This window comes from Ambystoma mexicanum, chromosome 7q (genome assembly GCF_040938575.1).
Source record: "Ambystoma mexicanum isolate Mex_15411 chromosome 7q, UKY_AmexF1_1, whole genome shotgun sequence".
Lineage (NCBI taxonomy): Eukaryota > Metazoa > Chordata > Amphibia > Caudata > Ambystomatidae > Ambystoma > Ambystoma mexicanum.
Window position 1 is genome coordinate 579,329,240 of NC_090941.1, and position 26,475 is coordinate 579,355,714.

The 26,475-nt window shown below is 46.1% G+C and overlaps 1 protein-coding gene across 2 annotated transcripts in view; it reads right to left on the minus strand.

The window, feature by feature from the left end:
* The window catches only part of COG6 (component of oligomeric golgi complex 6), a 1,358,763-nt gene that overhangs the window by 562,732 nt on the left and 769,556 nt on the right, over positions 1-26,475 (minus strand). The window lies entirely within an intron of this gene.

The window sequence follows — 26,475 nt, forward strand, 5'->3', positions numbered from 1 at the left end:
AAGCTTTCTCAGTGCTTTAGTGCTTCGAGTATCCTTGCCTAATTGTAAAGCGCTTGGGGGGTGCAGGAAGGCGCAAGCTCCTTCCCAACAAAAGCAAACCATAGAAGGGGATGTGTGCAACCCTCCCTGGTCTCAAGAATACAATAAGTTTGATTAGATGGTGTGGTTTCTGACCCTACTCAGGCACAGTTCGTAATCCAGATCAGAAATCAAGTCATAAACACACACCCTTGCTGACGAGGGGGAGGACAGCCCATCTGCATTGGCAGGAGCGAAGAGACAGGTCTGTGCAGCCACATGGAAGGATGCTCCTTCTGGAAGGTGTGCCCTGGAAAGACGAGTGCACACCTAGCATGGTGCTTTGACCCATGCTGAAGGCTGCGGGGGAGGAGAGCCCATCCACATTGGTGGAAGCGTAAAGAGAGGACAACAGAGTCACTTGAGAGAACGCTACTCCTGGGATGTCTGCCCTGGGGAGACAAAAACACACCCAGCATGGTGCTTTCATCCACAGTGAAGGCTGCAGATCACACAAAAAAGCGTGCATTGCACTGAACCAAAAGATCTGAGACCGGAGGTCTAGTGGAGGGAGCTGGAGCCACAAAATATGCAGCGGAGCCCACAGAACGCCTAGCAAAGCTGCCATAGCATCAAACCAGAAGATTCGGGACCGGAAGTACAGTGGAGGATGCTGGAGGCACCGAATGGCAGCGAGATGCAGAGCCATCACCAAGACCCCGCCAGGAGCTGGCGGGAAGGTAAACCTCACTCCAGGAGAGAGGAAGGAACCAGACTGAACAAAACCGCACCACCTTCCCTACATGCCAGACCGGAGGAGCACCTTCTGAAAGAAAGAAGTATGTGGACACTCGGGGAGACTGGGAGGTGGGTGCTAAGGTGAAAGACGACCTCAGAGTGGGATGAGAACCAAACAAACCCATTGGTGGGGGGAGAACTAGATGACTGCAGAATGGGGTGAGAACCAAATGACCCCAGAGCGGAGTGAGCCTCGAATGACCCCATAGTGGCTTGAAAACCAAACGCCCCCAAGAGGATGTGAGATTCAAACGACCCAAGGGCGGGGGGAGAGCTGAACGACCCACAGGTGGAGTAAGAATAATTCCAACTCGAGTTGAGCCAAAGGGAGAGAACACCCAGGTTGGGGTGTACCATGCAAGACCCAATGGTAGGGAAATCAACAACTGGAGTGGAGGACAGATTATTGTCATCACTGGAAAGTGAGTCCAGGGGAATACCTGCAATAGGACTCTCAAGTCACAGCAACCCCACGGGTATCAGACACCCAGGGCTACTACTAACTGCCTGTCAAAATTCAAAGAGGCAAAAAAGACACTGGGCCTCATTACGAGTCACTCGGTCTGGAAATAATGGTGGTGGTAAATCCGCCACCACCGTTGTTTCCGGACAGCGTGATCTCGAATTCTGCAGGCGGGAGGTGTCATTCCCACCAGGCCTGACCTGGCGGGTTTAACACCACCTGCCTGCAGGCGGACGTGGAAACACCGGCACCATCAGGAGATTCCCCATTCCCATTGAGTCCCTGTGGGGATTTACCGAATTCCGCCTCCGGAATTCCCGGGTCACCGAAGTCGTAATGCCCCGGTAATTCTGGGAATCACAGAGGCGGAATGGTAATACAAGTCCGGCGGTAACTTGCTGGAATTTCAGGCATGGTTACCGCCGGACTCGTAATGAGGCCCACCGACTTACAGCAAGCTCACAGTCTGAGATGGTGAAAGAGACATCCTAATGCCCGAGTCCACAGGAGACAAAAAGCTAATTGACCCGCTGGAACTGGGCCCTCCTGGCTACATAAAACCGGAGTGCCCTCTTTTGGTCTAACCTATGAAGCCCCCTTCAATCGGGGAGGGGTAAAAGCAGCAACTCAATCTTTTGGTTTGCATGAAACTTGGACACAACTTAAGGCAAAAAAGAAGCCCTAACTCTAAGGGTAAATTTGTCTCTCGAAATTTGAAAGAAAGGGGGCCTACATGACAGTGCCTGCATTTTGCTGAAACATCTGGCAGATGTAATCGCCACTGGAAAAAACATCTTCAATATCAAAAGCCTAACTGAACAAGAATTCAAAGAGAAAAAGACATTACAAATTAAAGCACCAGGTTAAGATCTCTTTGGGGAACCTCAAATTGAGTTGGGGGATCCATGTTCACTAGGCCCTTCAGGAAATGGACAGCCAAAGGAACTGAACAGCAATAACTCTATTCAGGATACATGTTGAAATCGAGAGAGCAGCTGGGTAACCCTTCACTGTGCTCATCTGCAGCTCTTGCCTAGCCATGGTCTACAAGATTTTCAGAACCACTGAAGATGGCCACGACATAGGGTTGGGCACTCCTTCCTCTGCACCATTGCTCAAACTTTCTTCATCTGCACGCATTGATAGACCTAGTCAAAGGTCTATGCACAGTCGGCAACACCTCCAAGGCTTCATCAGTAAGATCCCAGACATTATATCTCAGCCTCTCAACATCAATGCATAAAGACTGACAGACTCTGGATTCATTTGAAACACTCAACAATCCGACTGGGACAGTCAGATGGCCATTTTGAGGAGGCCACACGCTCCTCGCCCATTCTGGTGAGATCTTCTGACCTGAAGCCCGAAACTGTCTCAAACTCCTGAGAACTGACACGACGACTGCAATTGGCAGGAAGGCACAATGAAGGTCGAAGATCTATTCCACTAGAAAAGCCTCACCCAAAGCTCCTTTGGTTGGAAATCCCCTTGAGAAGAAATGTTTGCACTTTCGACTTGTCCTACATCGCAAAAAGATTGACTGAATGGGGGTTCTGAAAGGCCGAAGAACTCTGAAACGGCCTCTGGGCATGGGAGACATCGACCAATCTGTTCTCCGATCCTGCCATATGCACTGCCAAGATGATGTTTTCCAGCAGAACCAGAGCTGCATGTCCTTCCTGCAAATGGTTAATGACCGCGAGCCCCCTCTCTTGTTGAGGTAGTGCATGTTACCTGCATTGTCCTTTAGGATTAAAAAATATTTTCTCCAAATAGAGGGCAAAAAGCCATCAACAAGTTGATGTGCAATAAGCACTCTACCCGGGACTAAAACCCAGTCATCTGCAGATCCCCAAGGTAAGCAAGCCTGTCCCTCAGGGAAGCGTCTGACATTCTGAATATCTGGCCACATTAGCCAGAACGACACCCCCCGGACAGCAAGTTCCCCCCTCCCCTCAACCCTCATGACAGGCCCTTGGCAACCTTGGAAACTCAAAGGGCATCCGGCATATCACCAAAGAACTGCATCCACTGACTGCAGAGCAACCACTGGAGAGAGCATTCTCAGTCAGACCTTTGGCAACAGAAAAATGCAGGGTGCCCTGAGGTCCAAAAGGCAGAGAAAGGCTGAGGCTGATAGCATGTATGTGTTCTGAAAGTAATGGGCCATCTGCTGAATGCTGGTTACTCTTTCCAGGGATGCTCCGGTGAACGGGAGCCTCCGCAATGGAATTTTCTGGGACTTCTGGAAGTTCAGGGGGAATTCCAAGCTGTGCAGTAGTCAGCAGGTATCCTCGAAATTAGTGAACTGTGGCGCCCGGAAGGAGCCAGTCGTCCTTTCCCCCCCTGAGACATGCCACCAACACAGCTGTCAACTTGGTGAACACTTTGGGAGGGAGGTTAGCCCGATGGGGAGAACATTGAACTGGACTTGGGAATTCATAATCAAGAACCTCAAACTTGCTGCTCTTTGGATGAATTGGCATATGAAAGTAGGCGTGCTGAAGGTCCAACGACAACAACCAGTCCTGGCTGTGCAGAGCCTGGAGAATTTCCCTGAATGTCACCATCCAGATGCCCTCCCCATTGTTGGGCACTAAAAAGTACAAAGAATAGCAACCTGTTCCTCTTTCCGAGACCGGGATTCTCCACAGCTTCTTTTGCCAATAGAGTGGCCAGCTCCTCCAAATGTACAGGTTCTGGACCTGACCACATCAGCAGAGCAGATCTATCTGGAGGCTTTTGGAGGAATGGTAGGCAATATCCACTTTGGACCATCTGCAGGACTGAAGCGTTTGAGGCGTTGGCCTGTCATCTCTCTACAATTGTGGGGATATGACCCCCAACGGTAGCAATGTGGAGGGAGACCTCAGAGTTTTCAAGCCAGAAGGTACAATTGCCGTCGATGCCAAACTCCTCGACGCATCCCTACCCCTGCCTAGGCACATCTTCCTTTTCTGTGTCACCTTAGACTCAGGTGGTTGCATCCTCCTGGGCACCAAAACTATAAAACAGCAGAAACCCCTTCTGTGAAGCCATAGGCAAAGGAATGTGTGAGGGCAGGCTGCTGTACAACCAAGCTCAAGGACTTGGCTGAAATCCTGGAATCTTTATCAAATGCTGACCATTGAAAGACACATCCAGCAGGTTTGGCAAGACCACATGTGAAAACCCAGAAGATCACAGCCATGAGGCTCTGTGCATCACTGTGGATATCCCCATAGAATGCCCAATTCAACCGACTGCATCAAAATCGGCTTGCAGGTCCTGACAAGCTGCATCCTTGCATCATTAACCATGTCGAGGAAGCCATCACGGATTTGCCCGTCTAACAAATAGGGGGAGGCCTCCAAGAGTATAGCTTACAAAGTATGTGTGTACTTTGCTGAAGCACATGCAGCGTTTACCTTCAATGCCAGGCTCCCTGCCACAAAAATATCCGTCTACTTTTTCTTCTGGGGGGGAAGTGTCACAGTCGATTCTGATTCCTGGAGTGAACAGTGGGCACTTGTACAGTTAAGCCTTCCAATGATTTCCTCAACAGCAAAGCAGGATGCCATTGTGTACTTCCTCATAAGGTGTTGAATAGGGCCTCGGCTGACAAGACTGGATCCATAATTGCTGCATTGAAGGAGAGAGCGGTCTCAAACGGAGTTCCTTTATCCAAAATATCTGTGAGCAGGACTGTAATAGAGGGCATCATCTGTGCCCCTGGGCCTAAAGCAGCCACCAACATTTTCCACCACCTTCCAAAACTTTGCGTTCTGCAGCTTTAAGTAGAGCAAGGTGTCAAAGCAATTCACTTCAAGCTTCAGTGCCTCAATCAAACCAATTTACTTGGCCATAAGAATCGACTAGCGAAATAATGTTCAGAGAAATCCCTCAAACGGCTAGACGTGCTCCCTTTAGTACGGTTTAGTATGCAGAGCAGAGTCAACAGTAGAACAGAACTGAGATACCGTGAGGTGCTAATGGGATGTCCATTATGCCTTCCCTCATCACAACCTATCAAGAATGCATGATTTAATATTCACCTTACTGATGACATCATGCTGAATTACTGCCGGTGGCTAATATTTACTATCGCGTTTTTGCACGCAATGCATGGGAGGTGCTGCCCAAAGAACCTGAAGAGCCCTGCCAAACCATCCATCTCGTGGATTTTGTTTTTTGGTGATGGAGCACCGGAGGAAGACGGTGCTCGCTCCCAGGTGGGCTGTGCTTTCCAAGGTTCAACTTGTAACAGATACAGTTGTGCAGGTTAAGGAGACAGCTTCTTCGGTCCATGCCCATGACATACAATGTAAATGCAGTCTGGCACCTGAGAATATAGGACAAGTGGTTGATAGTTAGACTGGTGGTAGGACCTTTACATTGAAAAATATTACTTAACAAACATGAACATTGGAGCAATGAGACCCAACTGGAATGCTTGATTAGGGGATTTATCTGATCAATGTTAATATTGTCACCAGTTCTGAATTCCAGGACTGGTCCTAGTGCAGGGGGAGATATGGCCTAGCAAGGGGGAACTTGGAGGGACCTGGCAGTGTGGTGTAGGCCCGTTGCTAGAATGTATTCTATCACTAGCAAAGTGCTAAGTGGATCAGTGCCACTCCCTTTCTAATTTGAGAATCATTTGTGTTTTATGCCATGATTTTGGCTGCAACTCAGCTTCCAATGACTGAGATAAAAAGCATTCACTCTCCTGCTCCTGTCAAAGTTATTAGTGAGGAAACTGTTCCAGATTAAACAAGTTGGCCTAAAGATTCACGTTACTAACTTACACCTATACTGTGCCAATAATCTGTACTTTCCAGCTAAAAGAATACCCAAGAAAAGACTGATCATTTGGTATAACATGGCACAGTATAGACAATGGTGTAGGATATTAGAGCCCATGCTGTCATCTGATTTGAGAACATGCACAAGGTGATTCTTTTCCAAAGCAGTGGCTATACCAGGTTATTGCCACACACAGATGGACATGTAGAACTGTAGTGGTCCTTGCAGCTTTATACTAAGTGTTTGGGTCATCCATAAAAAGCAAGTAGACCGGGCAAATTGACCAACAAGGATGTGAACATTGGTGAACTAAGTTATTTCTGCTTTGAGCACAGCAACTAAGGAACTACTGACAAATCTCACCCAGGATGCCACCATGGCTGGAGAAGCCCTTGAGTGGAACTGTGCAGACATCCAAGTCTTTCTGAATGAACAGATCATTCGAATTTGTGAGGACGTATAGCATCAAGCCAATGTTTTTATTCTTTACTTGTTAGCTCCTTTTAACTGGAATTCTCTTCCACTTTCTCCATTCTATTACTTCAAATTCTCAATTCCGTACTTCTTTGAAGACTTACCTTCTCCAATCTGATATATGACTCTTTTTATTCTTTTGTTGTAACTTGAATTTCATTTTATTGTAGTGATTATGGTTCTATGCTTTGGTTTAAAGTGCTATATAAATAACAAATAAAATGCAAAAATACAAATCGTGACCACAGAAAGCAGGCCTCACAATTGGGCACTGACTCAGGCTTGTCTGGGCCACCAAGGAGGTTTTGCGATGCCCTTATGCACATACGCATCCCGAGCAGGGAAAGAACGGGATACTTAGACTGGGGAAGTGGGCCAATCACAGGTAGACCCAAGTACAACACGGGGGACACAAACTAGGGGAGCGTGGTTTGTTCGGGTTAGGTCGGAGCAGGACCAAGAGACTAGCAATTGGAAGGAGGAAGCAGATGAGTGCAGAGGTGAGGTATTGGTAGTGAGACCATGGGTACTGCATCCTGTCTGTGCGTGTTTGTGTAACAAATGGGTTAGTCTAAAATTAGAGTAAGGAGTGAGTGGGATGTGATTGAGTGCATGAAAGAAGAGTGTTGTACAGTGAGAGGAGAACGTGGCAGGTGTAGTGGTGTGGGAGGAATGGTAGTAGTAGGTGGAGGAGGGGGGTAGTAGTGCTACGAGGCGCAGTGGTAGTCGTAAGAGGAGGGGTAGTAGAGGTAGAGTAGTGGGAGTGGAGTAGGAGTGTTGGGACAGTAGAAGTAGTGGCAAGATCGAAGGGTAGAGGTAAAGGATAGGAGGAGTGTGTTACATTAGGGAAACACAGGAGGAGGAACTAGAGAGTGGGAGGACAAAGTAGGGACAGTAGGGAGGATATAATACCAGAAGGAGTGTTGGGGATAGGAGTGCCCAAGTGTGAAAGAACACTTGTTGTGTTTAAAGGCACATACAGCTCCCTTTGGAATACTAACAACCATGAGGCTAGGTAAAGATAGGGTGTTCCCCGACGGAGGTAAGATAGATAAGGCGGAAGCCTTTAGGTCATTCCCACCAGGACAGGAAGATTTAGACAGTAAGGGTTATATGGCGGTCGATAATAACTTGTGGTTAAGGATACCTGGGTAATGATTCCGCACCCATCCCAGTGTGAGAGAGAGATAGAACACCCTTGACCTATCTTTGCAGTGTTGTACGACTTTCTTGATGTCTGTGACAAATTAATCAGATCTTCACTAATACTGGATTTTTACTGCTACACTGTCCCCAGGATTACTCCATAGAACTGATACTCGGCTCCAGGGTTCCATTTGGTAAGATAAACATACCGTCTAAACCTGGAAAAGGCCCTCTGTGACTATTTATCAACCAATTTAAAACATGGTCTTCTAAATGAATCAATATCTCCATGGGGGGCTTCACTCTTCTTCTTACCCAAAAATTGCACCCATGTCAAGACTTGATTTCAATCAAATAACAATCCAGGATAAATACCCTTTTACTATTGATACTGGACATTTTGGAAGTAGTATGTGCTGTCATTGTGTACACGAAGTAAGACCTACATGGAGAGCAGCATCTGACTAGAACCAAAGCCACAAGGAGATGAAGATGGCTTTTCGAATATTTGATAACGTGTCATGCAACGCATCATCGGTATGCCAACGTGCCATTGATCATATCTTTTTGGATTTGTTGTACAATTCTGTGGTCTTATTCCTTAACAACATACTAATATATTCCCGGAACAAGAAGTACCACATTTTCTATGTGAGAGAAACGTTGTCTCGATTATGAAAAAACAAACTGTTAGTGATACGCAAAAAGTGCCTATTCAGTATCTCTAGTGTCCGTTAAATGGGCTACATCTCGTACAAATTGGGGACAGTGAAGGATCCACACACAGTCAACGCTGTCCCTGACTGGCCCTCTCCAAAGTCAGTTAAAGATATACAACAACTTATCAGACTGGCAAAGGTTTATTCCTTGTTATGCTGTTGTGGTTCTATCTATAACACGCTTATTGAGAAAGAGTTTGTTTTCTTCAGTGTTCTGATAATGAATCCTCCTTTGTGGCCCCGAAAAAAGCCTTCCCTTCTGTGCTCCGACAGCCTTATACTCGCTGTCCTTTTATTATTGAGGCTGAGGATTCTGAATGGGCTATAGGTGCCGTAATTAAACAACAGGCCGAAGATGGAGAAGAACAGGTTGCTTTTCTTTCTATGATTCTATCATGTAGTGAAATAAACTATTCTGTACTGGAAATTGAACTGTTATCCAACAAACTGGCCTGCACTGAATGGAGCCATCTACTGTTAGGAGCTGATCACTCTACAGTGGTTCATACGGACCACCAGAACTCATAACACATACAGAACTTCGAGTGGAGGAATAGCCGGCAAGCGCTTTGAGTGTTCTTCTTTGCTCCTTATGATTATCACCTACATTCCTGGTACCGAAAACACAGTTGCTGATACCTTATCTCGCAAGTCAGAAAGACTGCAGCTTAAACCTCCACTTACGAACAAGATTCTACATTGTAAATAGTTAGTTTTTGCTTCAGCAGATAACTACACCGTCTCCCGCATTACCATCAGATCTAGAATGCCTTGTGCATAATGGTTTCCCAATTAGGCATGGCGGACTGTGATGTAAAGTTGCACAATTGGTAGTACCCACTCAGGCTCTTCAACTGCGTACCATGAACTTATGGCATGACCGCTAACCTGCCGGAAATTGCGGGAAAGCAACCACTTACGACTTACTACATAGGCATTTTTGGTAGCCCCAGATGGAAAGACATACAGTCCTACGTTGCTACTTGCAACTTATAAGCCCAAGACAAATCTTCTACCTTCTCTTCTTCAGGAAAGCTGCTTCCACCGGCTTTACCCGCTTCATCCTGTATGGTAATCTGCAGCAATTTTCTCGTTGATTTGCTTCCTTCTTATGGATACACTGCAATCAAGTTCATGATTAAATCCTTAACTAAATTCTCCTATTTTACAACATTACAGAGTATGCCCACTGCACCTGAATTGTCTTATACATTCCTTTTGGCTGTTTTCCGTCTCTATAGCCTACCTTCAACAATCATATCCAACAAGGGTACCCAATATGCATCCACGTATTGGGCTAAGCTTTGCACGGCAATTAGAATCGAGCGAGCCATGTCCTCTAGTTTCCATTCCCTGACAAATGGTCAGACAGAATGTCTGAACAAGACCATGGAACAGTATCTTAACTGTTTTTCTCTAACAGCTTTTAGTAATTGGTCTACTCTTTTCAACTGCTGTGTTCACATAAAATAATTTGCTTCACTGATCCATTGGGGGCCTGTCCCTTTCATTGCACTTTTGGTTTTCAACCCAATGTGTTTCCTACTGCAGTCATACAAACTATGCATTCCCCAGCAGCACTCAAAATTATTTTCACCATTCAACGGGAACACAACGGGAATACAACAAGGCACTAAAAAAACCCGACCAGCTCACAAATGAGTGCTAAGAAATATGCTAACCGATGTTTTTCGGATGCCCCCATCTGCTATCAAGTTTGGCTATCGACCAAATACCTCCCAGGTCGTTAGCAACAGTACAAGTTGTCTCCCTGTTTTTGAGCTTCGTCTGCCATGTTCAATGAATTGGATCCATCCTGTGTTCCACGTTTCCTTATTTAAAAAATACCTCGCCTAGTATGTTCCCCAACCAGGGTTCTCTTCCTTCGCTGCCCTTCCTTGTTGACAGTTTACATTATTACTAAGTCACCTACATCTGTGATTCGTGTTACCAATGTAGTTTCCTCCACGATCGGATCCACTTCAAGAGTTATGGAATCAGCTAATGCACTTGGGAGCGTTTGTACAATGCCTATGCTCCAGATCACCACCAACGTTTTAATTGCCTTCATCCATGGAAGCCTAGCACCAGAACTCCTCTCTGTGGGCCCGTCAGCAAGCAATGACTTTACGAAGAAGATAGACGTGGAACTCAGTTGCTACGCGGCTGAGAGTCGCTAAGGATGATGCTGAAACTGTTGCAGCAATCTAGTCAATCCTCGTTGCTGACTACTTCCAGTTGCATTTTACCATGCTCGAAACAGAGGATATCTGTATTGCAATGCTTGGGTGAATCCTTCCCGGCCTCTTGACGCTTGTCCCATTATTTGCTTTGATGTCCTTCATGTTCCTCTGCCTTGTCTGTGTTTCTCCATTTATGAGGTAGGTTTCAAGTCTGAAAAGGACTGTAAAGTAAGCCAGTCCGGAGAGGAGTGCTGAGAGGAAGAGAGCCGTCCGAATAGGAAGGAACATTGGATGTGCCCTTACCTAAAGATTGTAAAACGGGAAACTGGAGAAAGATGGGTCCGATCTATTTGGACCATTGGCATAGAGCCATAGAAGAAAATGGGGAGTGAGACATCAGATCTCGGAGCTGATGGACTGCAGGGCACAGGCGAGCACATTCCCCACCCATGGCAGAGCCTGTGGGGGTGGTAGTCGTTGCATAACAGGGTGCGTAAGGGGGAATGGATATGAGCAGCACTTGGTCTGTATGCTGTGGGCGGAAAGGTACTGCCACTGAATAGCCCGCTGAGGACCCACTCTTCTGCACACAACATTGGAGTGGTAAGTGTAGCACTCCAGAATATACACGAGTGGAGGGCACACGAGCCACAGTCAATCAAAACAGTGAGGGTATACATGGGTACCATCACTAACCAAACCTACTAAAGTACATTTGCTTTAAAACTCACTTCTGCATACACCTCTCAAACTCTGAACTAAACACAACCATACCTCTACAGCACAACAAACCGCACGCACTTCACTACACTACAACAACAACAAAACAAACCACACATAGCCTTGCACAACAGCACATGATGGCTACCATCCAAAAATCACACCTACTCTCAGAGAACGGTGTAAATGGAACAGAAGCTCCCAACAGCACATCACAGCTCCCTTGCTCTTTTCTCCCACTCAGCCCTACTAACTTACACCCCCCATACCCTCTTGCTTTACAGATCCACCAGAGCGCCAAGGGGCCATGCAGATGGTGACAGTGCACAGTAGAAGAACCTATAACATAACATATATGTGAATGTGCACTGTGTTGTGTGTGTAGTCTGTGTTGGAGGCAGGGTATATGTGTGTGGGCAGTACTAGTGTGTGCAAGGACTATGTAGGCAGTGTCTGTGTGCCGTGGGTCAGAGTGTGTGTGCGAGTGGAGAATGCAATGTGTGTAGGCACCATGTGGGTGAGGCCTTTGTGTATGGGGCAATGTTTGTGTGTGGGAGTGCAGTCTGTATATTAGGGTAAGTGTCTATTTGGGTGCATGTGTCTGTGGGGGTATAGCACCTGGTGTGGGAACAGGGTGTGTGGCAGTGTGCAGTGGCAGCGAGAGGGGAGTACACACCCAGTGTGGATGATCCACCAGCATCCAAGCTAGTGAAACGCTGCATCCAGGACCGGAGAAGGCAGGCCCACAAGAGTCAGCCGCAGAGGAGAACACTGGAGCAGTGAACGAGCAAGGCAGTGCAAAGCTGAAGCCCTGCAGGAAGACAGTGGGATGCAGGAAGACAGCGGGTGGGAAGCTTCGGCTCCAACAGATGTAGAATACCTGGAAGAAGCCAGAAGAAAGAAATAACATTGACCTATGTGGCACCTGTCCGGGGTAGTATCGCACAAAGAGAGAAGGTATGTATTTGCTCCAGGGAGCCATCAGGAGAGCAGAAAGGACAAACCAGGGCCCAAGGCATGGTGAGAGAAACCAGACTCCAAGGCGGGGCAAGAAGCTAGACCCCAAGGCAGCTTTAGAGCAACCAGACCCCAAGGCAGAGTGAAAGAAACCAGGCAGCTTCTACCTTTTATTTCTAAGATCGTTGAGAGAATTGTCTATGCGCAGGTTTCTTTTTTTCTTAATCAACTTTCTCCACTTCCTCCTCTCCACTCCGGCTTCTGTTCTTTTCACTCAAAGGAAAAGGCCCTGTTTTCTGTCACAAATTCTCTCCTGTCTGCTCGTTATGACAAACAGTTGTCTTTGTTTATCCTTCTAGACTTGTGTACGGCTTTTGACACAGTGGATCACACTATTCTTTGCTCTTGGGTTCCTTCCTTAGGGCGTACTGGCTCTGTTCACAACTGGCTCCTTTCATATCTCTCCAAATGTTCCCATTCTGTAACATGGGCTGGCCACTCTCTGTTTCTTACCCACTTCTATACGGAGTCTCTCAGGGCTCTGGCCTAGGGACTCCTTTGTCCACGCGACACACTATTCTTTTTTCGGCTACTATCTCCTCGTTTCATTTCTCTTTTCATTTTATTTTATTTTTAAAAACATATTTTTATTAGTTTGTTTTCATATCAACAAATTCCATTCCCTCCTACCCCACCCTCCAAAGTCGAGTCGGTCCATAGTTCCTTGTTGCTGCTGCAGTTATAGAATGGCCAGGATTCTGATCTTGTGTGGACACCATTGGGGCATGTAGTCGCTTTGTAGGTATGATAGGATAGGTTCCCCAGTCTGTACGAAAAGCTTCCGGTATTCCTTGAATCTTACATATCATCCATTCCAGAGAGACAAATGTCCATACTTTCTGGAGCCAGTCTATTTTTGTAGGTGGGTCTTTCCGTTTTCAGCCATGCCGCTATGATCAGCCTCATCACTCCTCTCTGTTGAATTTTTGTACATGTTTTATGGGTCGTGTCCCACATGCCCACCAACCATATCCTTTCTTCTAGTCCTTTGGCTCCTTGTACCATGTTCCCCACTTGCTATTTTACTTCTCTCCAATATTTTGTTATAGCCGGGCAGTCCCACCATATATGTTTCCAGTCTCCAATTACTGGGCATCCGCTCCAACATTTCTCACTAGTGGTGGGATACGTTATATGGAGTCTCTCTGCAGTGAGGTGCCATTGCAGGAGGATTTTTTGCCACATTTCTCTTAGTTGTATGGATTACGTCAGCTTAGGAATTTTGTTGCTGACCTCTCTCCGTTGGTCTCGTGATATTGATTCACCCAGTGTCTTTTCTTACCTCTTCATATATTTCCATTGGATTTCTTCTCCTTGTTCATTCAGGAGTTTGTACAAGTTTGATATCAGTTTGTGGGAGCTCGTATCCATTGTCATATATTTCAAACCAGGTTAGCTGTCTCGTAGCAGCTTCTTTATTGGTGGGGGACGATAGCCAGTGTTTCAGATGTGTGTGTTGATATTTTTCCGTCTTGTTTTACCCCTACCTCCTGTATGCATTCCTGGAGTGTCGTAACAGCCGGTCCCTTACACATGTCTTGTAATTTTGTGCATCACATTCTTTTATAACCTGTAGCTGTGCTGCTTCGGTTCCAGCTAGTGTACGCCGTGCGTTCCATTCCAGGTTGGAAGTCCGAATATCTGAACATTGGGGTGCAGTGTGATGAGTGTGTTGTCAGGTTCCCTCTTTTGGTCAGCACGTCCCATGCTTCTAATCCTGCCCCCATTACTTTGCTTATTTTGGTGTTCGGGTGTCTGTGTCGCTTGTCCCGCCATAACGGGTTTGACAGGGGTGCCCCAGTGACAGCTTCTTGTTGCACCCATATAGGTTGATGGGGCTGTGCACCCATTATTTTATAACCCGTAGCTGTGCCACTTCGTAGTATTTCCTAAGTGGGGGAGTGTAAGCCCCCCCTTCATGTTTCTGCACTGTTAGGGTTGCCATTGCCCATCTTGGTGTTTTGTGTTGCCATATGAAGGCGGATATCATTTTGTTTAGTGATCTGAAGAATCTCTTTGGTATTTCTATCGGGAGGGTCTGAAAATAATAGAGAAGCTTCAGTAGGACGGACATTTTGACGACCGTCATCCTGCCCCACAATGAAATGTTGAGAGGGTTCCATTTCGTGAGATCCGCTTTCAGCTTGGTTAAAAGATTTTGGAAGTTGGCAGTGAACAGCTGCTTTACTGAGGGTGTTAGTTTGATCCCTAAGTATGTGATGCTATCTTCTGCCTTATTCATGTGGGTAGAGCGGGCCAAATCTTCGATCCTGACTGGGTCTGCTGTCAGGTTTAGGATCTCTGATTTATGCCTGTTGATTTTCAGGCCGGAGATGGTCCCGAAGTGGTCTGGTTCCCCTAGGAGAGCTGGTAGAGATTGGTCCGGGTCAATCAGGGCCAGGAGAATGTCGTCCGCGAAGGCCATCGGTTTATGCTCTTCTCCTCCGATTTGTATACCTTTTATCTGTTGCAGTTCTTGTATTCTTATTAACAGTGGTTCCAGAAAGATTGCATATAGAAGGTCCGATAGCGGGCATCCTGGTTTTGTACCTCTGGTTACAACTATTTGAGACGATAAGCGGTGAGATCCTCATCGTGGGTGTTTTGCAGTTGGCTTTAATCATCTGCATGTATGCCTGTACGAAGCCCATGCGTTGCGTCCATTCCACTCTGTCAAACGCTTTCTCTGCGTCCAATGAAACCAGAATCGCCGGGGTGTGAGTATATTATTCTTTTTCAATGAGATGGCTCACCCTACGTGTATTGTCCGCCGTCTGCCTCCTGGGAATGAATCCTGCTTGGTCTGGACACACAAGTGTCTGTAGGAGCCTAGAGAGTCTATTTGCCAATATCTTTGTGTAGTGCTTGGCATCCAGGTTGACTAGGGTGATTGGACAGTATGACCCCAGTAGTGTCGGGTCCTTTCCTGGCTTGGGGAATATGACCAGCTTCGCCTCATTCATCGAATGCGTTATGTTTCCCTGTGATTTGAAGCTATTAAATAACTTGGTCAGCCTCTGGGCCAGCGTTTCTTGAAAATTTGTATAGATGTTCTCTGTATAGCCATCCGGGCCCGGCGCCTTGTTATTTGGTAGCTTCCCGATTGCCTGGATTACTACTTCTGGTTCTATGTCCCTTTCCAGCATCCGTTTACTTGTTTCCGATATTTGGGGTAGCTGTATGTTGTCAAGGCAGATCTCCTGCCTGTCCGTCCTTGGATTTTCCAACTGGTATAGGGTCTGGTAGTATGTTCTCATTATCTCTCCCATCTCCTCATTGGTTGTCTTCAAATTCCCTTGTGGGTCTATCAGCTTCATTATTGTTGTCCTACGGCCTTTGTCTCAAAGTTGTCTTGTCAGGAATTTGTTGGCGCTCATATAGTATATCTGTTTCATTTTTAGAAGAGCAAGCTCTGCCTTCCTGGTCTGGAGCATCCCCAATTGGCTTTGTATATGTTTCATAGCCAGTTTCGCCTTCCTGCTACGGTTATTTACGAGTTCTGTTCGCACTTCTGCAAGTTTTCTTTCAAGTTCTTCTTCCCATTTTGTGCGTGGTCTGTCCCTCAGGGGTTGTACCTGCGTCGTTTTCAGTGAAATAGAGGGCCATCATTTCTTTTATTGTATCTAGTATCGTGGTGTCTCTTGCAGTATGTCCAATGGGAACCTCCAGGTCCAGACCCCTCCTTTAGTTCTCTTAATGTTGAGGGTGGTTATTATTGGGCCATGGTCCGAGAGGGAGATTGGGCCTATTTCTATTTCCGCCACCTTTCCCACTAGTCATGTTTAAGCCAAAATATAGACTATTCTCGATTGTGTGTTATAGATGTGGGAATAGTGTGTAAAGCCTTGTGCATCTCCTTTCTTGGCTTGCCAGAGGTCGTGGAGCTGCATTGTCTCGAAAGCCTTCTTCAGTGCTTTCGTGGGAGCATTTGCCTCTGTTTGTGTCTTGGAGCTTCTGTCCAGTTTGGGATTCCATGCTTTGTTGAGGTCCCCCCATGATTATAGCCCCTGTAGCAAACTCTTCTAATGCTGCAAGTGTTCCTTAAAGAAATCCATCTTGTCCTGTTCTGGGTGCGTAAACAGATGCCAGGGTGATGTTCCTGCCTTCCAATGTTATATTCAAGAAGAGGTATCTCCCTTCCTTGTCCACTCGGTGCCTCTGCACTTTTGCCTCATGTCTGTCCTGTATAGCTATAAGGACTTCCGCCTTCTTTAACTCCGCGTAAGCTTGGTTTGTGTGCAAAGCTCCCCTTATCTTGATCTGCGATTTTTCACCCTTCTTTATGTGGGGTTCTTGATACATGATATCTGCTCTCATTTTCTATGCTTGGCGTTCCAGTTCTTTTCCTTTTTACCGGGGTATCCATTCCCCTGACGTTATGTTTCAGGATCTTTATCTGGTCTGTGGTTCCATTATCCATGGTCCATTATTTCTCGTTCCCCCTCCTCCTGCTGTTCCCTTGGATTCTCTTGGTTTTCAGTCCTGTGTCCCCTCCGCCGTCCATTCCCTCCCTCCTACCCCGTCCCTTCCCCAACTTCCCTCTCCCCTAGCTTCAGAAAAGCGTCTGGACCACATGTATTGCGCTCCTGGCCCCACCATTCACCTCAGGTTAAAGTTGTGGGGGGTCCTAAACCCCACTGTAGATTCCAAACACGCCCTTCTTCCTTCAGCCTTGGGCCTGCGTTTTGTTATTCCGGGCGAGTCCTCGCTCCTTGATGTGCACTATTGCTCTACTTGTTTTGTGATCATTCTGTCTTTGCCTCAGTAATCCGGTAGCCCTTCGCATCGGGTTTGCACACCTCACCTTGCATAGTATTTGTTCTTTCTGTGTATAGGAGGTTATGGCCGCTAGGACATCCCTTGGTCTGGTCCCCGGTTCTGTTGATCTTCTGGGGCCCACCCGGTGTAGAATTTTTATGTGTGGTTCCGTGTCCTCTTCTAGAATTTCTGTGAAGTGTTGAGTGATTGTTCACTGTAGGTCTTTGTCCTCTATTGATTCTGGTAGATTTTTGACTCTGATGTTTGATCTTCTCGATCTATTTTCCAAGTCTTTGCACTGGAGCTCTAGGTTGTTGGATGTGCGAGCTAACTGTCGTCCGACTTCTGTGTGCCTTCTTCTACCTGTTGCACAACTCTTTCGAGTGTGTCCGTTCTCTCTTCTAACTTTGACATATCGACCTTGACCTCTTGGAGAGAGTGTTTCATGTCTTCTCTCAGCGTTTAAAATTGTTCCTGAACAGAGAGTAAGAATTGATTTTGCAATTCCTTAAAGCAGTTCTGCATTTCAGTTTTGGTCATAGCGTTATCCCCATGCTCTGTTGCGTTGTGTCGTGTGGTTCTCCTACTGATTCCCTTTTTTTGTCGGGATTGTGTCGTCCACACTCCAAAGCTGCCTTAGACTTCAGTTTTGTTTTCTTTGGGGAGGGGACTGCGCTGGGGTTTTAGCTCTGGACTTGGACATCAATGCTCGTGGTATAGACTTTGCACTGTTTTCCTGGTGTTGTACGGTTTCTGTTCATATCCCCATTCTTGGTGGGTGTATTTCCACTAACTTTCCCTTTCTCTGCTGCTCTTTTATGAGAGTGGGCCCTCCTTGGCTGCCGGGGTCTTGTATCTTTGTGGTCGTAGTTATGTATTTCTCAGAGTGGGTCGCGATCCGACCTTTCATAGTGGTGCAGGGTGGTTTCTCTTCCGGATCCCGTTCTCTTGGACCCTCACTATAATGCTTTCAGTCACGCAGAATTGCCCTGCTGTTGATTAGCCGCCCTTCCATTCGTTGCTTGCCTAAATGTTGCACTCTTCTTGCTCTATTGTGTGCCTCATCCCCTGTTGAGACAGCACTGCTTCACTGTTTCCTTGATCTTGTGGCCGATGTGTAGGTCATCTTTTGTGTCGTGCGGCCCTGGTCCCTTTTCTGCTCAGCCCTTCTTGGCTTGGGGTTTGGTGTGCTTTCTGGGTGTTGGCGTTCAGAGCGTCTCTTCACCCTTTTTTCTGCGCCTTGCTGGATGGGTTGAGGACCCCAGCAATGTTAGGTGTAGAAAATTAGGTGGGCCTCGGTTAGAAGCCGTACGTGTGTGCGCTTCACTCCCTTATGGGCCACCGTATGTGGGCCCATGTGTGCTGCTTGTTAGCCCCCTGGTTACACTGGATGTTCCCAAGGCTTTGGTTCATTACTATTTGCAGCCTTCGGCATGCTTTGCCATGTGATGATGTTTACGCCATTATGTGGTGTGTTTGTGGGGGTTTCTGCAGCGGGCTGCGTTGTATTGATTGCAATCCCCCTGGTTCTCGTGTCTGCTGTGTCGACGTGCCTCTGGATTTAATGTGTGGCGGTCTGCTGACCGAATTCGGGTCCTCCGGGGTCGCGGCTTGCCTTCGGTTGCTGTTGGGCCGGTGCTGTATTTCCTCTCTGTATTGTTCGTGTCTCGATTTGGGGGCTTCTGGCTGTTAGTTTGCTTACCTTGCTTGCCCCACAGCTTTGGACGCTTCTTACTGTGCTCTGGAGGGAGTAGAGCCCATGGTTGATTCTCCGACTTTCCTCAGCTTCATGTGAGTTGGATTCCCAGGTGCATCATTAGTGTGGTCCTGAAGGGTTTTGGGGCAAATGTCCGATCATCAGTGAGGTCCTGAAGGGTCTTGGGGCAAATGTCTGGTTGATGCCGCTGGTAGCCGTCTCTGTTCGTCACGTTTCGGGATGCCTCTCGGTTGTCTCTTCATGTGGTTGGACAGGTCCTTGTTCTCCCACTGTCCCCCTCCGTTCTGTGGTGCTCCGCACTGTTGCTCGCCGGTCCGACTATTCCCCTTTGTCTGGTTGTGCTGCTCCGCTCATACGCCCGGACCGGGCTGCGTACTTTGTTTCCCTGCCAGTTTGGCAGAACCGCTCCTCGGTGCTGGTGGTCCCAGTTGTCTGTCACGGCAGGGTCTCTGCTGTTCCCGGTGCCCTCCGTCATGGCTGGAATGCTCCAGGGCACTTGCCGTTGTGGCGGGAGGGGGGGTGTCTTACTCCTCTGCGCCTCGCTCTGGGCCCTCGTCTCGCCAATGTGCCACAGGCTCCTCTCCTTTCACGGCAGGATTTCGGAGTTTCCGAAGTGCATTCTTGGCTTGCGGTTTTCTGATCAGTTGCTTCCCTCCGTCCCAGTGCATGTTCTTGCATGTCATTTTTGGGCTCAAACTCAACCGGAATGCTATTATATAGTGCTAATTGATGCGGCCTGGCGGGGAGAGACACCTACGCACGTCCTCTGCCGGCTGCAATTTTGGAATCCTCTTTTCATTTTTATGCAGATTCTCAAATATTTCTTTCATTCTTCGTTTTCTGAATCTCTGCACTTAAACCTTTCCTCTTGTCTATCTGCCATTGAATCCTGGATGACTGCCAACTTCTTGCATCTAAATGTATCAAAACAGATTTTTTTTCCTCTCGTATTACCTCAACTATTCCTCCTTCTATTTTGTTGCCCATCACATCTCTCTTTCGACTTCAGCCCTTCACTTCTTCATCTTCTTCGATCCTGCTCTTTCATTCTCTCTTCTTCACAGTCCTGCGATTGCAAAATCCTGATGTTTCCATTTGTTTAATATTCACCAAAAGAAGTAATTTTTTTTACTACCACTAAAATGCTTGTCTCTAGTTTTATTCTTTCCCGTCTGGATTACTGTTCCTCCCTTTTACTTGATGTACCCGCTTCTTATTTTGCCCCTCTGCAATCTTTTATTTTTAACAAACTTTTTATTTGTTTTTCTTGTAACAAAAAAACCCCAATTCACTTTACCATATATACTTGCGAGTCTTATCCCATGGCTGCCACCCCCTCCTGTATACCGGTTTCCACATCTTCATCCATCCCTTCATAATCATAACTGAAAACCGGGGTGGGGGGTTGGAGTGGTTAAACCTACAGACCCATGTATTCCACCCACCCAGTCTCAGTCTCAATACATGTCTTCCCACTAACCACATATTTTAGAGTGTTTGGACTGGCACCCTCTCCATCTGTATACCCGTTCTTCCAGCGCACAGCACTGGTCCATTCTCTCCCTCAATACTGTGATGTAGGGGATATAGCCCCCCTATCCTCTGTTTACTGCAATATCCCTTTTTGCTACCATTAATGCTGTTGATAGCAACTTTTTGTCCCAGTTCGGGATGTCACAATACACCCATACATGCAGGAGCACCATCCTGGTGCACCTATGGATTTGGAGACTGTGAGACAGACATGGTATCACGAGAGATGACACAGACAATGAAAGTGTAATTTCAATAAAAGGATGGTGTAAAGCCTAACTAACCCTATGCTATGGCGGGATTTCTCTGCCTAAAGAAATCTAAAGAAAATCTGTCTGTCTCATAAACCTATACTGTCCCCACAACGACAACAAATCTAGTGGGGAATGCTCTCAACCAAAGTCAGTGTTCCAAAGCAAATATTCAACAAATGTTACTTTAAAGTTTCATAAAGTTCTCTTCTTCAAGTTCAAAGCAATTCCAATATAATCTCTTCTCAGCACAAGTTGTACACGTCCTGAAGTTACCTTCTGTTTCTACGCAGATATCACAGTTCACATCAATATGAAGATTTAGGGGTCTCCCTTCTCCAAATTCAAAGTTGCCACAAAATGTTCACACATCAAAGCAGTCTTGGTACTCCCTTCCCCCAAGAAAAATTTAGCAAATGTTCACACCTTTTTACTCTTTGACAAACTGGTAATGGCTTCTGGTCTAAGCACAGTTGTCAGACCACAGTCCACCCATCACAGGTCAAGCAACCAGCAACCACATATCTTGATTATGAATTATGCCTTGATGTTAAGAAAGTTGATTTTGGGAAACGTACTGGTCTGGTTGCAGTTGTTAGACCACACGGTCCAGCATCAGATGTCACGCAACCACAAGTTTCCTCCTAACTGTTATTCAATGATTCAAGTCTCTCATTTGAGGTGTTTGGCAAAATTTGAAATTATGCAGCTTCTGTTGGGGGGCTCATACAGCTCTTTTTGACAAAGTCAATCAAGGTGTACTCGTATTCAGCCAACAATGTTCACCATTTTAATGTAGGGGCTCACTAGCCCTTTCCATGCGCTCTGCATTGAATATTAGCACTCTGGTAATGCTGTGAGCTCACTAGCCCTTTGTACCATGTGTAATCTTCTTTGTATATATGTTGTTACCGGCTTTCATCACGTGTTCCATTCACAATTCTTCATCTCCAGCCTTTCCGTGATATCCAGCACTCCGGGGTTTCACACACTCAACCTTTTTGGATGATCGGCATTCAAACCTCAAGCATTCCATTTGACATAAAGTGCGGTATGCCTTTTGGTGAGCGTCAGGCTTAACAGCCCCTCGCAGAGTGTCCCAGAGTCCTGCGATGATACCGACACTTACCAGACGATCACTCCTGCGCTGCCGGGTGCTCTCTGCAGCACTTCCTGGACTCTGTGCTGGAATCTGCCTCTGCTTCCTCCACAGTGGTCTCGCTTCGCCTCTTCTCCACAAGGGCTTTTCAGACCACCACTGCTCCCCCTGCTGGAGTCTCAGGAACTCTGTCGGCGTATCGGCACCTCGGCTTCTCGTTCCCTCTGCACAGCCCACTTCATGTTCTCTGCTCCATCTGCAGCTTCTGTCCTGCACCACTCTCTCTCTCTCTTTCCTAGTGAGTACGGCAACTTTTTATATGCTTGTTGATTGTCGAGGGATTTCGGTGGACCCAATTATTCTCAACTGCCTCACTTTGCAAATACTTTTTACTGGGACATGCCTGCTCCTCATACCTACATGCCTCTACACCACTCTTCTTCCTCCCAGTACCAAAGTAGTTTTTACTGTATGTAATCTGCATTGCTCCTAGTCGCCTCTTCTTCTTCACAGTATTCCCATGGGAATTAGAGGTTTTAAGGGGGATAGGACTGACAATAGCCCATAAAGGTTATGGGAGGGGAGATCACTATCAGGAAATAGGGGGGGATACCATGTTTCGCCCTTTGGCATTCTCTCCCCAGTCCCTAGAGACGCTCTACCCAAGTGATCCTCCCTCGCTTGTCCACACCCAGGCACATCCAAAAGCGAAGGCCCTTCCCTGGCCACCTGAATAGAAGATTCCTGGGGAATAGGTATGAGAAAGCCATTGGGTTTCTCACAATACCTGGTCCCTCTGACATTGTATTGAGCACTCTCGACCAATAGGCTTGTAATCTAGGCAAACTCCAGATCATCTGGACGTATGTTCCCACCGCCACCTTGTATTTGAGGCAACTTGAGACCTTGGCCCTCCCGAAGTGGAATAACCCCTCTATAGTATAGTAACTCTTGAGCAGTATAACTCCTGTGCAGTATCTTATATTGGACTAGACATAATCTGCTAGATATATTTACGTCTCTTGATGCTACATGAGCATCTATCCAGTCTTCCTCTTGCAGAGTGCCCAGCTCCGCTTCCCATTTTTTTTTTACTTCCCATTTTTTTTTTACTTCCCATTTTTTTTTTACTTTCACCGATGGCGATGAGATTAAGTTATTTATGGCCCGATATAAAATGGTAATAGCCTCAGCTATCTTGAAGTTCTGAATTCACTGCATGCTCAAGCGTATGTAAATGTAGGTGTCTTTATATGCTAAGCTGTATGTGTTTGCTAGGCTCCAGAAGGATTTTTATTGGGGTGTTTTGGAGCACATAAAGCAGTCTCGGCAGAGTAGTCACTTTAAAAAGGTTGACTCTACCAACCAACAATATCGGTAAGGCAGCTGAATGTTTGACGTCTGGTAGTTCGGAGAGCACAGGCTCTAGATTCATCCTCAGAAAGTCAGCCTCATCCACACCTATCTTAATGCCTAGGTATCTAGAGGGTACCTTAGTGACTTTCAACCAGCAGTCCTCAGGGATCGCCACTCCACCTCCCTTAACCAGAAACAGATTTTCCCCAATTTAATCTTTAGTCCACTGTGTTCCCCAAACTCCTGTATCAGGTGCATAGCCCAGGGGCCGGAGTTCTTTGTGTCCCCGAGATAGAACAGCACATCATCTGCATACAAAAAAATGCAGTCCTCACTGGTCCCTGGCCACCCAAAGCTCTTTTGCGTTTGTTCCCCTCTGATTCTCTCCGCTAGAGGTTCAATTGCTATCGTAAACAGCAGCAGTGAGAGCAGGCATCCTTGGCACATGGCCCTCTGTAGCGGGAATACAGCTGATGCATATCTTTTTAACTGGATTTTGGCTATGTGTTTTGCATATAGTAGTTTAACCCATTAGGTGTAGCATGGCCCGAACCCCACTTTCACCATTTCCACCCAGAGAAAGTCCCATCTAATTGAGTCAAATGCCTTTTCTATGTCTAAGGCTATGGGAGCATGAGGGCCCTGTAAGAGTGTGCATTTCCCCAGTGCACTGTGTACTCTCCGTAGGTTAATCCTAGTCGCGCTACCCAGGACAAACCCACATTGGTCTGAGTGTATATCGGCTGGCCACTCACTCTGATCAGTCTTTTTGCTAGGATTTTCACAAGTATTTATGTCTTCCCATTCAGAAGGGATATAGGGCGATATTCCGCAGACGAGTGGGGAGGCTTCCTTTCTTTATAAATGACCACTACCGTGGGCAGTTTAAAGTCTTAGGGCAGTTCTTGCTTTTGATAACCTTCTTGGAAAATGCTTAACATAGCTTTGAGTACCTTTTCACCCGCCTTCTGCCAAAATTCGACTGGGAAGCAATTTGGGCCGGGGATCATCCCAGACAGTAGTTGTGCAATCGCTGTTTGAATTTCCTCTGTGTTCATTTCAGCCTCTAATTCCTTTCTTGCCTCCTACCCTATGAAGAGCAATTGGATTGCATCCAGATATTGTGCACTACTCTCCAAGCGTGGGCCTCCCCTATCCCCGTATAGTTCTTGGTAGTACTGTGCAAATCCTTCTGCAATTTTATCTGCTCTCCTACAGCTCTCATAATCCATATTGATTATCTTTCTGTCACTCATCTGGACCCTTCTACTCTTTTCTAACCAAGCTCAAACTTTCCCCGATTTATCTCCCAGCTCCTATAGTCTTGATCTGTTGTACCAAACAGCCTGCCTTCTCTCGTCCATAGCCACTGTCTTGTATTGGGCCATTATTTCAAAATGCCCAATGAATCACTCCACAATTCCCAAGTGACCAGGACATGCATCCCCTACACGTCCCTTATGACCTTGTCTTAAGTATTGGTCCGCTTCCGGTGTAGTTGAAATGCTGAGTAAATCGGGATAATTTCAACGCATATTCTTATGCCGGAGCAGAGGCACCCGATCTTGCCACTACTCCATTTCGCCCTGTGCAATCAATCTTTAATTCTTCTTTTTGCCTTATTTTCTTCCCCTCTCCTCTTTAATTTATCACTGCTGCCCTTTCATGCTTCGTACTGGTTTTCATTTGACTCCCGTCTTAAATTCCACTTTTTATGTCTTGTTTTTAAGACTCTTCATGTTATGGCTCCGCCTTATCTGTAATCTTTAATCTCTTCGTGCCATCCTGCCCAGTTTTTAAGCTCAGAATCTCAGTTCTTGCTGCCTAGCCCTTGTGCCCCTTGTGCCCAGTAGTGTTTTTGTTCTTTTTTGCATTCTGGCACCAAGATTTGGAACTCCCTCCCTCTCTCCATTCGTTCTATTACTTCTCTCTCGCTTTTTTGTACTCAGCTTAAATCTCATCTTTCTTCTGCATAATCACTTATAAATTGTTTCAGATGTGCTTGTTTTTGTACCGTTTAATTACCTACAGTGCTTACGATCGCTCGATTTTCTTTGGCAGCCATTTTAAATCAGACTTATGTTCATTTTGGTGAATGGGCATAGTCCCGCAGGCAACCATTTTTGAATTTGAGCATCTTTATTTTTACCATAGCGGTCAGCCCTGCATTCCGGGAAATGCTCTGGCTTGACACAGGCTAGTGGGAAGTTACAATTGAAGCCTGCCTAGAAACGCAGGGCTCAATTCTACATTTGGAAAAACCACAATAAATGTGCCGGAAAAAAGCAACAAAATCAACATTAAAATCATGCTTTTTAATTTTCCGTAGAAAGTATTTTATGGCAAGGTTTTATTGTATTTCTACTACCGTCACACGTTTGGTCATGAGTGCTTTATTGATCATTGCATTTGATAATATTGTTTTATTTATTTTTTGTGCATTTGTAAGGTGCTTATACATCAAGTAAATTGTGTTTCAACAGGCGCCCACAGGGCAACAGGGAGGGAACATGGGAATGAAAAGCAAATCTAACAATGAAAGATAGAGATGGACCTACTAGGCCTTGTGAGCATTCAGAACGTGCAAGTGCAGGAAAAAACAAAGATAGTGGGAAGGAAAGGAGTCAATATTTTGAAGTTACTGATTAACAACGCGCATGCAATACTGTTATTAGTGGATATGATTTAATGTGCCATCCCTACAGAGTAGTAATTAAAAACAAATCATGACACATATTGACCCTTCAAGAACACAAAGATGTGTGAAAAGTAGACCCCTTCTTGCTAAGGTGACAGTTCTTTTTTACTCGATGCAGTACTGCCTTGGATAACACTGATGTTTTCTTTCAATCTCTTAACAGCGTGTCTCTCTGCAATGTTTCAGATTTGTTTGGGCTTATGCCCATTATCACTTCTTGTTGAATACCGAAATCCTTCCTTAATGATTTCCCACATGCTAACTGGGACAATCCTCGTATGGGTTGGTTTATTATTCTTTTATTGCATGTGTTACTTTTGAATTACCCACTCAGCGTTTTAAACATTTTTTTTAACATAAAACGGGCAATGGTTTATTTTTACTTTTCGTTATACACATGCTTTAGATTCCCCAATATCTTCATTGAACTGTGTTGTATATGATGCTCAATAACTGCATGGGGGCTTCTAACCCAACTTCAGTAAGAAGTACATACCAGTTCAGTGTATTTACATGCTGGCCATTAAACTATTGTCGCCGTACTTAACATACCGGCACATGGCCAAATAATACATTTTACTCACATTGCAGAATGGTTGTATCAGACTGTTTTTTCTTTGTTTCACCTAATCGTGAATAACTTAGTGGATTTAAATTATGAGTATCTAACCGTATGTCCCTCGGCTCTTCTCTCCCTCTTTACCCACTGTTGACATATCTTGTACAATATCTGTTTGATT